The sequence below is a fragment of the Rana temporaria genome, chromosome 2 (assembly GCF_905171775.1).
Source record: "Rana temporaria chromosome 2, aRanTem1.1, whole genome shotgun sequence".
Classification (NCBI taxonomy): Eukaryota; Metazoa; Chordata; class Amphibia; order Anura; family Ranidae; genus Rana; species Rana temporaria.
Window position 1 is genome coordinate 438,813,439 of NC_053490.1, and position 15,140 is coordinate 438,828,578.

The window sequence follows — 15,140 nt, forward strand, 5'->3', positions numbered from 1 at the left end:
TTTTAGTGGCAAGTGTTTAAAAAAAATTTGATATTTGCTTTTTTTTGCTATGGAGACTCACTACCAGTCCTTATCATTTACCCTATGCAGGCAGCTATATTGTTATTTTTGTCTGTTTTTAAAAAGTAAAAAAAAACTCCATGCGGTTGCGAGCAGTGTTCTAAATATGGATCAAATGCATATTAATTGTACTGTAATTTTAATAAGTAATTTTGGCAAATTGTTTTATAATATTTGAATATCTTTTTTTTTTTAATTTTGTGCATATTAAATATATGATTGAGATGCCTTGTTGTTTTTGTTTTTCTTCTTGTTCAATGTTCTATATCAGTCACTTTAATTGTACGATTGTTAAATATAAAATGCTTACACTGAAATGATCCTTCACCCTTTCTTTTGTTTTGCTTGTATAATGGCTTTCGTTGGTATAAAATAGAAAACATTTCTGAGATGCAAATGGGGGGCTCACGTTGCCAGTCCCTTTCTGAAGATGTCTGTGAATGTTCTCATTAGTCCAGGTTATGGTATAGCTAATAGAATTTAGCCACATGCAATTGAATTTATTCTGTTATGTTGAAGATGTTTCATAACTTACCAAGTTACTTCTACTTCTGTCCCAATGAGTGTCAGGAAGATACCTGAGCATTTATATTCGCACCTTTTTAAAGCAGAGTTCCAGCCTGGGGAAAATTTATTTTTAAAGTCGGCAGCTACAAATTCTGTAGCTACCGACTTTTAACCACTTCAGCCCTGGATCATTTGGCTGCCAAATGACGGGCCACTTTTTATTTATTTTTTATTTTTTTGACACTGCGTCAATTTAACTGACAGTTGCGCGGTCGTGCGACGTCTCCCAAAACAATTTGACGCCTTTTTTTCCCCACAATTAGAGCTTTCTTTTGGTGGTATTTTTGCGCTATAAACAAAAATAAAGCGACAATTTTGAAAAAAAAAGCGATATTTTTTTTTTTACTTTTTGCTATAATAAATATCCCCCAAAAATATATATATAAAAACAATGTTTCCTCTGTTTAGGGCGATGTGTATTCTACATATTTTTGGTAAAAAAAATTGCGATAAGCGTTCATTGATTGGTTTGTGCAAAATTTATAACGTCTACAAAATAGGGAATAGTTTTATGGCATTTATATAAAAAAAAATGTTTTACTAGTAATGGCGGCGATCAGCGATCATTTTTTTTTTTTTTTGTGACTGCAACATTATTGCCGACACATCGGACACTTTCAACGCCATTTTGGGACCATTGTCATTTATACAGCGATTAGGGCTATAAAAATACTGATTACTGTGTAAATGACACTGGCAGCGAAGGGGTTAAACACTAGGGGGCGCTGAAGGGGGCAAGTGTGTCCCAGGGAGTGATTCTAACTGTCTGGGAGATGGGCTAGATGCCCAGACCGACATTAGATATAAGATTGATGAGGCGAGACTGGCACTAAATCTTAGTCTGACTACCCAAGCAGAAAAACATATTAGCTGGTCTAAGCATAAAGACTACACAACGGCGACAAACACACCAGTATGCTGGCTAGGAAAGTAGTACTAGTACCTCGACAATACATACCAACGCAACCCAAATTGAGACTGCCTACGGGGCACCCCACTCAGAACCCTGAATCTATTCTCGGGGAACTTCAAAACTTCTACGCCAAACTTTATAGTCCACCATCTAATTATGCAACGTCTAAAGCGGAACAGTTTTTTCGAACGTACAACTGCCCCAACTTACTCATGCTCATAGGGAACTAATGGATGGGGAATTTACGGTATCTGAAATTCAGGCGGCCATAAAAACTATCCATCCATCAAAAGCTTCAGGACCAGATGGCTTCACTGGCAATTATTATAGGAAATTCACAGCGGCTCTTGCACCTCATTTATGTTCCTATTTTAATGACCTGAGAAGGGGAAAAGCAGTTCCTGACCATGAAAATGCGGCGTATCTGCATGTTATACTAAAACCGGGAAAAGATCACGGAGATTGTGCTAACTACCGCCCGATCTCCTTGATCAATACAGATCTAAAAATATTAACGAAAGTGTTGGCCTTCAGATTGAATACCTTCCTAATTACATTCATCCAGAACAGGCAGGGTTCGTTCCGAATCGTCAGGCCTCTGATCAGACTCGCAGGATTATAAATTTAATCTCGGCAATTTAGTCAGACTGGGACAGTGGGGGACCTAGGCGGGGAATGCTGCTTTTGCTGAACATCCAGAAGGCGTTCGATTCCCTCTCCTGAGAGTATTTATTTGACGTACTACGTCGCTTTGGATTTGGCGAGCGCTTTCTGGTTCTCCTGCGGATGCTGTATGATTCTCCTTCAGCGTCGTTGAGGCTTAGAGGATATTCATCCCCACCTTTTTCTATTAGGAGGGGAAATAGACAGGGTTGCCCATTGTCCCCGTTGCTCTTCGCTCTGGCAATACGGCCGTTGGCAATCAGGATCCGCATGAGTCTAGATGTCAGGGGCATAGTCTGCGGGGACAGTGAGCATAAGTGCTTAGGCCCCGTACACACCATAGGATCCATCCGCAGATAAATCCCAGCAAATGGGTTTCAGCGGATAGATCCTATGGTGTGTACACGCCAGCGGATCTTTTTCCGCGGATATATCTCCCCTGGGATGGATTCCAGCAGATCGAATATTTGCTGACATGCAGAACATATCCATCTGCTGGAGTCCATCCCAACGGATGGATCCGCTGGTCTGTACAGACTCATCGGATCCATCCGTCCGAAGGGATCCCCCGCATGCGTCGTAATGATTCGACGCATGCGTGGAATTCCTTATATGACAGCGTCGCGCACGTCGTCGCGGCACGTCATCGCCAGAGGATTTCGGCGCGGATTTCAATGCGATGGTGAGTACACTCCATCGCATTAAAATCTGCTGAAATCCTCGAGAGGATTTATCCGCGGAAACGGTCCGCTGGACCGTATTCGCGGATAAATTCTATCGTGTGTATGGGGCCTAACTCTTTGCAGACAACCTTTTTATTAGCATTGTCATCACCTATTATTTCCCTCCCCAACTTATATGCAATTTTACATCCATTCTCAGAGATCTCGGGTCTACAAATTAATCATGATAAGTCTAGGGCACTGAATCTCTCTCTATTGGAATCTACCCAGGAGACACTTAAGCGAACGTACCAATTTCGGTGGGAGCCAGAGGCTCTTTCCTATCTTGGAGTAAGTTTGACCTCATCCATTCAAATGTTCTATAGAAGGAACTACCCGGCATTGTTCAAACGCCTGACTGATGACCTTGCTAGGTGGTAGATTCATCCCCCGTCGTGGTTCGGCAGATTGCACTCAATAAAAATGAATATTTTACCAAAGGTTTTATAGTCCGATCTGACCTCCAAACATTCCAAAACAAAATTCTTCAGTTTATATGGGGTGATAAGAGGCCTAGGGTGAATCGTGGAACATTGTACACTCTGAAACAAAGAGGGGGTCTGGGACTGCCTGACCTGATAAAATACTTTCATGAGGCCCAGCTAGCCCAACTTACAAGGTTCCATTCCCAAAAACCTGCAGCCATTTGGATGACTATGGAATCATATTCCTGTCGTCTGGAACCTATTTCTCATATTATGTGGCTCCCGATGAAGGAGAGACCGATCATAATCTGCCCTACTCTTTCCTTTTTCACTGTAAATTTGGGACAGATTTTCAAGGTCCTGGAAATTTTAAATCCCCCCCCCCCCACGACCCGCTAGCCCCTCTACTGAAAAACAGGGACTTCACCCCGGGCCTCACTCCCTCTGTGTTTGAATTGTGGACTAACAAGGGCTTAATACGAATAGCTGATCTTTGTGACCATAAAGGGATATTATTGGAACAAACGTTAGTGGAAAAACATCAAATGCCAGTTACGGAATGTTTTAGGTATACTCAATTATGCCATTTTCTACAAAGTTTAGCCCGTAAAGGGGATCTATTAACTATGACTACCATGGAGCGTCTGTGCAGGCAATATGATAAAGTCAGAGGTCACATTTCCACTGTATAGGCTGTCCTGACACATGCCTTAACAAAACTAAGCTATATGCTTCAATGGGAGCAGGATCTTCAGGAAACGCTTGAGATTGATGAATGGCATAGGCTGTCGGAATCCGCATCTCGATCGCCTGTTAACACCTCTATTATAGAGGCTAACTATAAGGTCTTACTGAGATGATATATGGTTCCAGGCCAGACTGGCCACCTATATGCCTGGTGCCACTCCGGAGTGCTTTAGGGGATGTGGCCAGGATCCACCTATCATGTATGGTGTACATGCCCCAAAGTCAGAAGATTCTGGATCCGGGTGTATAATTTTGTCTACAACCTTACTCAGATCAATTTGGTTAAATCTGCAAAGCATGCGTTCCTGGGGGGCAGAGTGCCTGAGGCATCTGGATCCATGAGCTGATTACATTTATTTTTATCTCAGCTAAAATAACTATTGCGAGAAACTGGAAGTCCGCGGCCTTGCCATTCGATCAACTTAAACATAAACTGTCTTGGCTTATGTTGAACGAACGATTAACAGCGATTGCACAGGACAAGATGAAGTTGTTTCACAAAGTCTGGGACCCATGGATCGGCTACCTTACCAACGATCCCAGGACGAGTGCAACATAGTGGGGTCCCATAAACTGCTTTAAGAGGCACGGAGCATCAACCCTTTCCTTCCCTCCCCCGTTCTACTGATTCTTCCCCCCCCCCCCCCTGTGGGTTTGTTTTCCTTTTCTGCTTTACCTTCCTCTTCTCTATTTTCTTGAAGTATTATTGAGAAACGTCAATAATTGTTTCTTGTTTGCTAATGGGTTATGTATGCTATGATTGAGACCTATACCTCCAATTCCAATCTATCATGGAATGATAGATTGGGGAAAGGGGGGTGGAATTAGAGGTATAGGTATAGATTTGGGAGACTTATGCCTCCCAATATCCAGCACATATGTGCTCTCAATTCCCCCTTACTCCCAGCAAACTTCTTGTTCAATCCTCCATTATACCAATGCCTCCAGAACATCACAGCACAGTGTCACATTTACCATTCTCCTCCAGTCACAGGGCTCAGGCATCGGCGCACACTGTGGGTGGAGCGAGAGGGTTTGAGCCTGCCCACTTAGAAGACATGCACCGCCCCTCTCCTTGGATGTGCAGCAGGAGGGAGGTGGAGAGGGGCAGTTACAAGTGGCAGGTAAACTTTTTTGAAAATTCTAGCTGCCTTTAGTTTCAATTCTCAATACTGATCCATAACAAGTATGAAGTGAGTCAAGTAAAATCCCTCAATGCATATTTTTATCCAGGTCAAAGGCTCAGTATAGAATTGTATGAATACTGTATTCATTTGAATTATTCAGTTATATGAGAAAAGCAAACTACTGTTTTCTATTTGCACACGCTTAGGCATTTGAAGTAAACCAGAATTAGCTTTTACATGACTGAAAGATAAGGGCCCATTCATTACTGGATCCATATATTAATCTCAAACTAAATCCCATATTACATTCAGACTGTACAGGTATAAATAGATATGTAAAATCACTTGAGGTTTATTATATTGGTATGTAAAATTCAACACAAAACCTTAAAAGGTTTCAAGCTGATGCATCATTTGTTACCTTTGCACACTAATTTTCGTTCCATATGGTATGCCTAACACCATTACCTAAATATGTACTCGTTTACATCTCTTCACCACCATTCAGTTAATCTGTGCATTACATAGTTATGGCAAATATTAGGTTTGTATCCATTATTGATGCGTTTCACAGATTTAAAGTGAAACTGTAGTCCGAAAATTAATTTATTTTTGGCCACTTTAGGCTGGCTCCTTTTGCAGGTATAGCTATGTAAAACGTTTAGCTGGATTCAGGATGGCGGGCGCATAGTTGCGGCGGCGTAGCGTATGGCATTTACACTACGCCGCCGTAAGTTAGCGAGGCAAGTACATGATTCACAAAGTACTTGGCTGCTAAGTTACGGCGGCGTAGCGTAAATCGGGCGGGCGTAAGGGCGCCTAATTCAAATTCGACTGAGGGGGCGTGTTTTATGCTAATGGGGGGTGACCTGACGTAATTGACATATTTTACGAACGGCGCATGCGCCGTCCGTGTACATATCCCAGTGTGCATTGCGGCAAAGTACGCCGCACGGTCCTATTGGTTTTGACGTGGACGTAAATGACGTAAATCCCTATTCACGGACAACTTACGCAAACAACGTAAAATTTTCAAATTTCGACGCGGGAACGACGGCCATACTTAACATTACTATTCCAGCTATTTGATGGAATAACTTTAGGCCTGATAATGCGTTACGTAAACGGCGTATCTGTACTGCGTCGACCAGGCGTACATTCGTGAATAGGCGTATCTAGTGATTTACATATTCTACGCCGACCGCAATGGAAGCGCCACCTAGCGGTCAGCCTAAAAATTACACTTTAGGATACGACGGTGTAAGACACTTACGCCGCTCGTATCTGAGCCTAATTTAAGAGTATCTGGTTTCCAGAATACGCTTAAATTAGCGCCAGCGCACATTCAGACTTAGGCTGGCGTATCTACTGATACGCCAGCCTAAGTCTTTCTGAATCCACCTAATTGTCTCTACTGTTTCAAATCCAGTAATGCACTGCCTCACCGTGTTTTGCACATGCTCAGTTGATCTGCATTATAAGGCACTGTCCAGTTTGTAGAAGCCGACCTGCTGACAGGTTTAAAGTGGAATTAAACCCTCCTATCCTCTACAGCCAAGATAGCAAAGCTGCTTCTGTTTGATCTGCAACTGCCATGGTGCTGCACATGTGATAGGTTATGACATCAGCCATTTGATGGTGTCACAGTTTGGTTGAGGACACAAGCAAACGTGACCGTTGGCAATCCCGGCATTCCAGGAATGTAACTCATTTTTGAAACCATTGAATCTATACGTTTAGTTCCGCTTTATGATTTACTGCTGTTCAGGGGCTCTGGGCTTCAGCAAAATGGCAGCCTCCGGCAAGAAGAGACAGGAGCAATGCTGGAGGCAATTTACAGCACACACTAATTTTGGTAAAATAATTATTAATGTGGAATGTATGTTCATGGCTAAATAACATTATTTTTAGCAAGTTGTTATGTGTAAAGTTTTGCAATAGTATGTTTCATTGGGATAGGATGATGAAGTCTGTAACAGTTTTGTAGTGCAATGTGTGTTTGTATCATATCTAGAACTGCTTCAAAAACCATTTACTGGGTGTAATGGAGTAACCTGAAGATTCCCCACAGAAGACATATATACTCTCAATGACTAATGGCCTATACCCCAGTATCACTTCATTGCTTGAATGAACAAAGTTGGAAACATACAATCCCATGAGTCCACTCCTATAGCCATCAAACCATTGGGAACAGTGTACACCAACTTCTAGGGATAAAAGGACCATGCACCTCTACAGCGGTCGAAAAGGTGTTCCATAAAGTTCTGTGGGATATGGAAAGGAATTCTTCACTCCTCATTTATTGTTTTGTGTTAATTTTTTTTATATATAAATTAGAGGTCGACCGATATATCAGCCGATTATTTGGCAATTTTGGAGAAATCTGCATCGGCCGATTATTATCCAAATTAGGCCGATATTGAACACTGACCGCACCATGCCCACGTTCCTCCTCCACACTGTTGGCGGAGCAGCGCTGCGGTGTGTGAAACTGACATGTAACTGAATGGGGACAGAGAGTGAGAGAGAGAGGAGCTGTCAAAATTAAGCATTAATGTTGGGGGTGGGTGGGACCCAGCAGCTATCCAACACTAGCCAATGGGATGGGATTTGGGTGGGCTGCTACGTGTATGTGGCCCTGCCCCTTTCTTAAACAACCCAACCATTGGCTGGTGGATAGCTGCTGGGTCTCTCCCACCCCCCACATCACCAATGAATTTGATAGCTCCTCTCTCTCTCTCTCTGCATTCAGTTACATGTCAGTTTCACACAGTTACACTATCGGCTCAGTATGAAACCTGCCAGTGCCATCTGCCAACCAGTGCCACCTGCCAGTCAATGCCAGCCAGTGCCACCTGCCAATGCCATCTGCCAATCAGTGTCATCCATTGCCATCTTCCAACCAGTGCCACTTTCCAGAGCCAACCAATGGCACCTGTACTGTACAATACATCTAGTGTGTGGTAAAGTGACAGGGGGGGGGGGGTGGAGTGGGTGAGTTTATGAGACAAAAGCAAAAAAAAATAAAAAATATTGGCCGCAAAAATCGGCATAATATATCGGCCACCACGATTTCTAATTATCGGCATCGGCCAGAGAAAAACCCATATTAGTCGACCTCTAATATATACAGTGTGTGTGTGTATATTATATATATATATATATATATATATATAGTCCAGATGTAAGTTATGATTTATTTTGAGTTTTCACATGATTAGATAATTGAAGATGGACAACCCCTTTAGTAAATCAACCCAAGAGGGCTAGGAGGATAAATAGCTTTTTTAAGATGCAACAACTGATTGAAGATGCAATGTGCGGAACATACATTAATAAACATCCTTTCAAAAAGCTAACAGCTGACGCTTTTATCTGCTGCTGGTTCTCACTTCCTGCTTTGACAGTTTCGGTCCCCACTGCCAGTTGGGAACCAGAGTGGTTTATGATCATTTATTTAGGTATGCTAATTGTTTATAAAGATATTGTCGATTAACTGATGCATGTTGACACTCCTATTTTTAGCCTGGGTATGTAGGCATCAATTGCCTCTACTCATGGAAGAGTTACGATAATTATAAGAGTCGGTTCACACAGGGGCGGCACGACTTTGGGGGCGACTCGGCAAGGCGTCCTGAAGACGACTTCAGAGGCGACTTGCAAAATGACTTCTGTATAGAAGAACCTTTTTCTAAGTCAAGGCGACTTGCGTCGCTCCTATTAGAACGGTTTTATTGAATACAATGGGACGCGACTTGTCAGGAGGCTGAGTCGCCTGACGAGTCGCCCAGTGTGAACCGGCTCTAAATGTGCAAAAAGATTCGGTGGTCAATGTGCAATTTGCAGATTTATGACTGTCCCTTCAAATGTTATACATGGTGTTGTGTTTCCATTCAACTTTATAAATACTGTTCCTTCTTATAGCTGTTTGAATAATGGTGTTTTTGTTAATTCGTTCTGACCATGACACTACAAGACCATTATGTGGGTACAATGCCTTGTTTTTTTTGTTTTTTTTATAGCATTGCATCATAATTCTCCAGTTAGGAGCATACTTTGTCCTTTAGTTAGGAGCTAAACAATGCATGATGATTGTGTTCTTACTCTATCCCATCCTCTGCATTGTCACTTAACTGATACCATATACAGATCAAGCTTGCATTGTACATTCCAGTGGAGTTTCTGGCATACTTGTGTGGGAGCTGCTCTGTTTAGAAACAGGAGCATTAAAGCAGAACTTCCAGAGGCAGACGTTCCACTTGTCCACCTCTTTCCGCCCCCCCCCCCCCAATCTCTTTTGGATACATTTGGGGGGGAGGTTGGGGAGCGAGTACCTAGGTTTGGCAGGTATCTTCTCCCACTTACTGAAATGTGGCTGTAGAGAGATGCTTCTCAAGTGTTTTCATGGCCACTATATACCAAAACACATGGATCTGCTAATTATTCTTTTATGTAGCATTTCATGCAGCCATAGAAAATAAGCTATACCCGAGCTATAAGAATAACATGAATATAGCAATAACGTGAATTGGATGCAGGATCCCAGCATCCAATTCACAATAGCAGGAGATTTTGACTGGCTCTCTATGGAGCCGGTTCACATATTTCCCCTGTGGTTCCAGTGTGAATTTGCACAGGTTCGAGTTCAGCCAAAAATTCGGACTGAAATCGGACCTGAAACAGTGAACCGGGATGCACCGGACCCCTGCTGTGAGCCGCATGCGAAGGTGAACCCAGCCTAAAGCTGGAATCTTTCCTGAACCTGGACCAGCTGATTGACGTCAGCCGACGAGAAAAATGGCCATTAAAAATTTAGAACCTGCTCTATTTTAACGACGGGGGAAAAAAACGCGCATGCTCAGAAGCAAGTTATGAGAAGGGAAATTTGCATAATCAGCCCAAAAGGTGGCGCCATTCGATTGGAACTTCCCCTTTATAGTGCCGTCGTACGTGTTGTACGTCACCGCACTTTGCTCAAGCATTTTTTATTACAGTCCTGTGTCCGCGGCATTACTCTTTTTGCTGTCCTTAGCAATTTTTTTAAAAACATTTTTAATAGGATATGCAAGTTTAAAAAAAAGGCTTGATTTATTTACAAGTACTGTATACTTTGTACCGAAAATTCTAGTTAAAGTGGTTGTAAATCCTATAAAAAAATAAACAAAAAAAACCCCCTGCAATACACAGCCATAATGAGCTAGTAAGTCATTATGAATCACTTACCTTAGATCGAAGCCCCCACAGTGGTCCTCGTAGCCCCCTCTGGCCAGCGACATCTCTCCCGGAGCGACTTCCAGGTATCGCGGGCTCCGGCGATGTGATTTGCCGGAGCCGCAATGATGTCACTCCTGTGCATGCGCCGTTGCTTCAGTTTGCTTTAGTGCGCATGTGCCAATGACATTGTATATCTCCTAAACCGTGTAGGTTTAGGAGATATCCTGGATAGCAACAGGTAAGCCTTACTATAGGCTTACCTGTAGCATAAAGTGGTTTGTAAAGGGTTTACAACCACTTTAACAAAAAATTGTCACTGGTCAAACTGGAAAAAAATGTATTTTGTTTGTTTTCTTTCTCTGTCTTCAAAATAGCAAGAAAATTATATAACATTTCCAAAAAAATATCATTGACCTCCAGCTGAAATATAGAAATGTTTCTGGAGCTCAGCTGGTTTATATTAATAGCTGTAAAAGTCATCATTGCGCTGTAAGGAATGTTAAATATGGACATGACACAGTCCTTTAGCAAAAGTCGAAATACAGATATATAATGGCACTCTTTATGTGTTGCCATGTTTTTATACTTTTTAATTTTGATAGCATGGCTGTTTAGAAAAATCATGTTGATCTACACTTCTACAGCAAAATTACATATAACTCTGCACTGATTATCTACTATACTGTAACAACAGCAATACTGGTGCTATCTGCCCCCTGCTGGGCTCTCTACAGACATACACAAAGAGTCAATGATTTAAACCAAAAAAGGTCCATTATAGCTATTTTTTATAAGCAGCACATATCACGCTTCATAAAGAGAGAAATGGATGCATCATGCATTAGCTGTAGTTTTGTGACTTCTACACAGTTGCCTTATTTCAGCCTACCAACTTTCACTTCTGAAACCGAAAACATGTCTGGTACAGGCAGCTGGCAATGCACTAGTAGATTTTTGAATGAATATTCATATGAAAATTCTCAGTACATTCAATGACTTGACGAGTGGCATTCAAAAGTACTTAAAAATGTGTTTGCTTTAAAGCGGGAGTTCACCCAAAAAAAAAAAATTTTACCCTTAGATTGATGCTCATTTTGTCAAGGGGAATCGGCTAGTTTTTTTAAAATCGAAGCAGTACTTACCGTTTTAGAGAGCGATCTTCTCCGCCGCTTCCGGGTATGGTCTTCGGGTCTGGGTGTTCCTATTTGATTGACAGTCTTCCGACAGGCTTCCGACGGTCGCATCCATCGCGTCACGAGTAGCCGAAAGAAGCCGAACGTCGGTGCGGCTCTATACGGCGCCTGCGCACCGACGTTCGGCTACTTTCGGAAAATCGTGACGCGATGGATGCGACCGTCGGAAGCCTGTCGGAAGACTGTCAATCAAATAGGAACGCCCAGACCCGAAGACCCATACCCGGAAGCGGCGGAGAAGATCGCTCTCTAAAACGCTAAGTACTGCTTCGATTTAAAAAAAACTAGCCGATTCCCCTTGACAAAATGAGCATCAATCTAATGTTAAAAATTAACATTTCCGGGTGAACCTCCACTTTAAGGGAGCACTTTAGGCAAAACTGAGGGAGGGTTATAATTAATGTTGGTCCATTTTTCCCACATCCTTACAAATTAAAGGAATTATCTGGAGTCTTCCAAGCCACCAGAACTAGTGTCCTCATTAGAAGATTCCCCCTTTATTACTTTTCTGGTGACAACCCAAAATTTGAGATTTTCTTTTACTTTCAATGATAATGGTAAATGGTCCTGTCAGGGGAGAAATGCCTGACCGTCTGTTCCGATCAGTAATTTCCCCTAGTGAGTCCACCCCCCCCTACAGTTAGAACACACCCAGGGAACCTACTTAAGCCCTTCCCTGCCCCCTAGTGTTAACCCTCTTCCCTGCCAGTGGCATTTTTATAGTAATCAATGCATTTTTATAGCACTGATCGCTATTAAAATGCCAATGGTCCCAAAAATTTGTCAAAAGTGTCCGCCATAATGTCGCAGTACCGAAAAAAAATCGCTGATCGCCGCCTTTACTAGTAAAAAAAATATATTAATAAAAATGCCAAAAAACTACCCCCTATTTTGTAAACACTATTACTTTCGCGCAAACCAATCAATAAACGCTTATTGCAATTTTTTTTTTTGACGAAAAATATGTAGAAGAATACGTATCGGCCTAAACTGAGGAAAAATAATTGTTTTTTTATATATATATTTTTGGGGGATATTTATTATGGTAAAAAGTAAAAAATATTCATTTTTTTCAAAATTGTCGCTCTATTTTTGTTTATAGCGCAAAAACTAAAAACCGCAGAGGTGATCAAATACCACTAAAATAAAGCTCTATTTGTGGGTAAAAAAAGTCGCCAATTTTGCTCTGGTCTTTGACCAGCAATATGGTCCGGGGCTTAAGTGGTTAACATTCTGTTTTGGACGAATGGACTTTCCTGAAGTCGAAGTTAAAAATTCGATCATTTAAGAAAAAATGTCCATCCTGAAGGATAATTGAACAGGTGGGGAGATTGGTGGGACTTTAAATGAAGCACCCTGCTAAAAATAAAAATGCATTTATGTTTATTGAGTCCTGATACAAAATTATATGATGGTAATAGCTATAATAGTGATAATATTGGGTAACAATTTAATAGTACATACGTATACATATATATATATATATATTCCAACATAGATAGGGATTGTAAATAAATACATATAACCATATATTGTCATAGGCCTTTAAAGGAGAACTTCACTTTCAGAACATGTAACATGTTCCAGCTCTTGCAGCTCTCCCCCTGTCCCTGTGACAGCAGGGCCACGTAATTTTTTACAGTTTCCTGTGGGAGGGTGGGGTTCAGGCCTGCCGCTGGTCAGGTGCAGAAGGAGGGGGCAGAGGAAGCTCAGGGACAAGTGTGTGCGGTGATGTGGAAGCGATTGCAAGATGGAGGAGGGGGAGAGGAGGACCAAAGCCTGCAGGCACCTACGGGGGTCAGTGTGTGATAGCTCTGTGGGGCAGTCAGACAATCACTCTATGGAGAGTCGCTGATGTAAGGGGCAAGTGGAAACCCTAAGGTAGGGGGGATCCTGATATACAGGGTCCCCCTTATATTAATGTCCTGACTCCCCTCTTACATCAGTGAACCCATTTACCTTGGTGTATTCACTCTGCAGACTCTGGTATAAAGGGGAGCTCTGATGTAAGAGCACCCCCTTACCCAGCATTTCCCCTTATCTCCGAGTCAACAAAGTTCACACTTACAGTGCAAGAGAAAACTTAACATAGTCTGAGGTAAGGAGGAACTCTGCAAACTCTAATGTAAGGAGGGATCTCTGGTGACTAGAGATGGGCTGAACACCCCCCCCCCCCTGCTTTGGTTTGCGCCAGAACTTTCGAACATTCTAAAAACTTGGAGCCAAAAACAAAGAACTCCATTACAGCCTATGGGACCTGAACTGGAAAAATCCAAAGTGCCCAGTGCAAGTAATTGGGCCTACAAGGGGTATGAAAAAAAAACGTTTTTAAAAAAAGATGATTTTTAAATGAGCAATGATTTAAAGTGAAAAGTGGCGCATCTGTACTGTCTGTATGATGAGGCGACAATTTTCTGCACTTGGAAAAAAGATCATTTTTAAATGAGCAGTGATTTAAAGTGAAACTAGAAAAATGATAAATTAATTTAAATATGGTGCCTAGGGGTCCCCTTAGTCTTCCTGAACAGTGGCGCATCTGTACCGTGTATAAAACCTGCTGCAGCAAAAAATATTTATAAAGAAAAAAAATGACATTTTCTCTGCAAGCTTTCTTCATTTTGTAAACAACAACTTGGGAAGCTAGGGCCAGATCCACAAAGAGCCGGCGTAACGTAAAAATTCCCATTTAAGTTACACTGCCTTAAAATTTCTACCTAAGTGCCCGATCCACAAAGCACTTACCTAGAAATTTTCGAGTGTGTAACTTAAATTCCGCCGGCGCAAGGCGTTCCTCTTCAAATGGGGGCGATTCCCATTTAAATTAGGCGCGCTCCCGCGCCGGCCGTACTGCGCATGCTCGTGACGTAATTTTCCCGACGTGCATAGCGCGAAATTACGTTACGCCGAGCTTTGTGGATCGCGACGGGTCAATAAAGTTGCGTCGGTAAAAAAAAAAGATATGGCGAAAAAAAAAAAATTTAAAACAAAAAAAAAAAACGCGTCGCTGGACAGAAGGGTCTGCTTTTACAAGGTGTAAACAGTTTACACTTTGTAAAAGCAGCCCTAATTTTACACATGCAACTTAATACTTACGGAGAAAAAACGAAGCGTAAAAGCTTCGTGGATCTCAGTAAGTGCCAATTTGCATACCCTGAAGCGGCATTTCGATGCGAAATGCCCCCAGCGGCGGATGCGGTACTGCATCCTAAGATCCGGCAGAGTAAGTCCCTTACACATGTCGGATCTTCTGTCTATCTCTTGGAAACTGATTCTGTGGATCAGTTCCAAAGATAGAAACAGGGATACGACGGCGTATCAGTAGATACGCCGGCGTATCCCTTTTGAGGATCTGGCCCCTAGTCTGTATGATGACACGACAATTTAGTGCACTTGGAACAAGATTAGAGATTTTTTGGATAAATTCTGGCAGACTTTGGATAGAGTTAGGCCCCGTACTCACGACCAAACATGTCTGCTGAAACTGGTCCGCGGACCAGTTTCAGCAG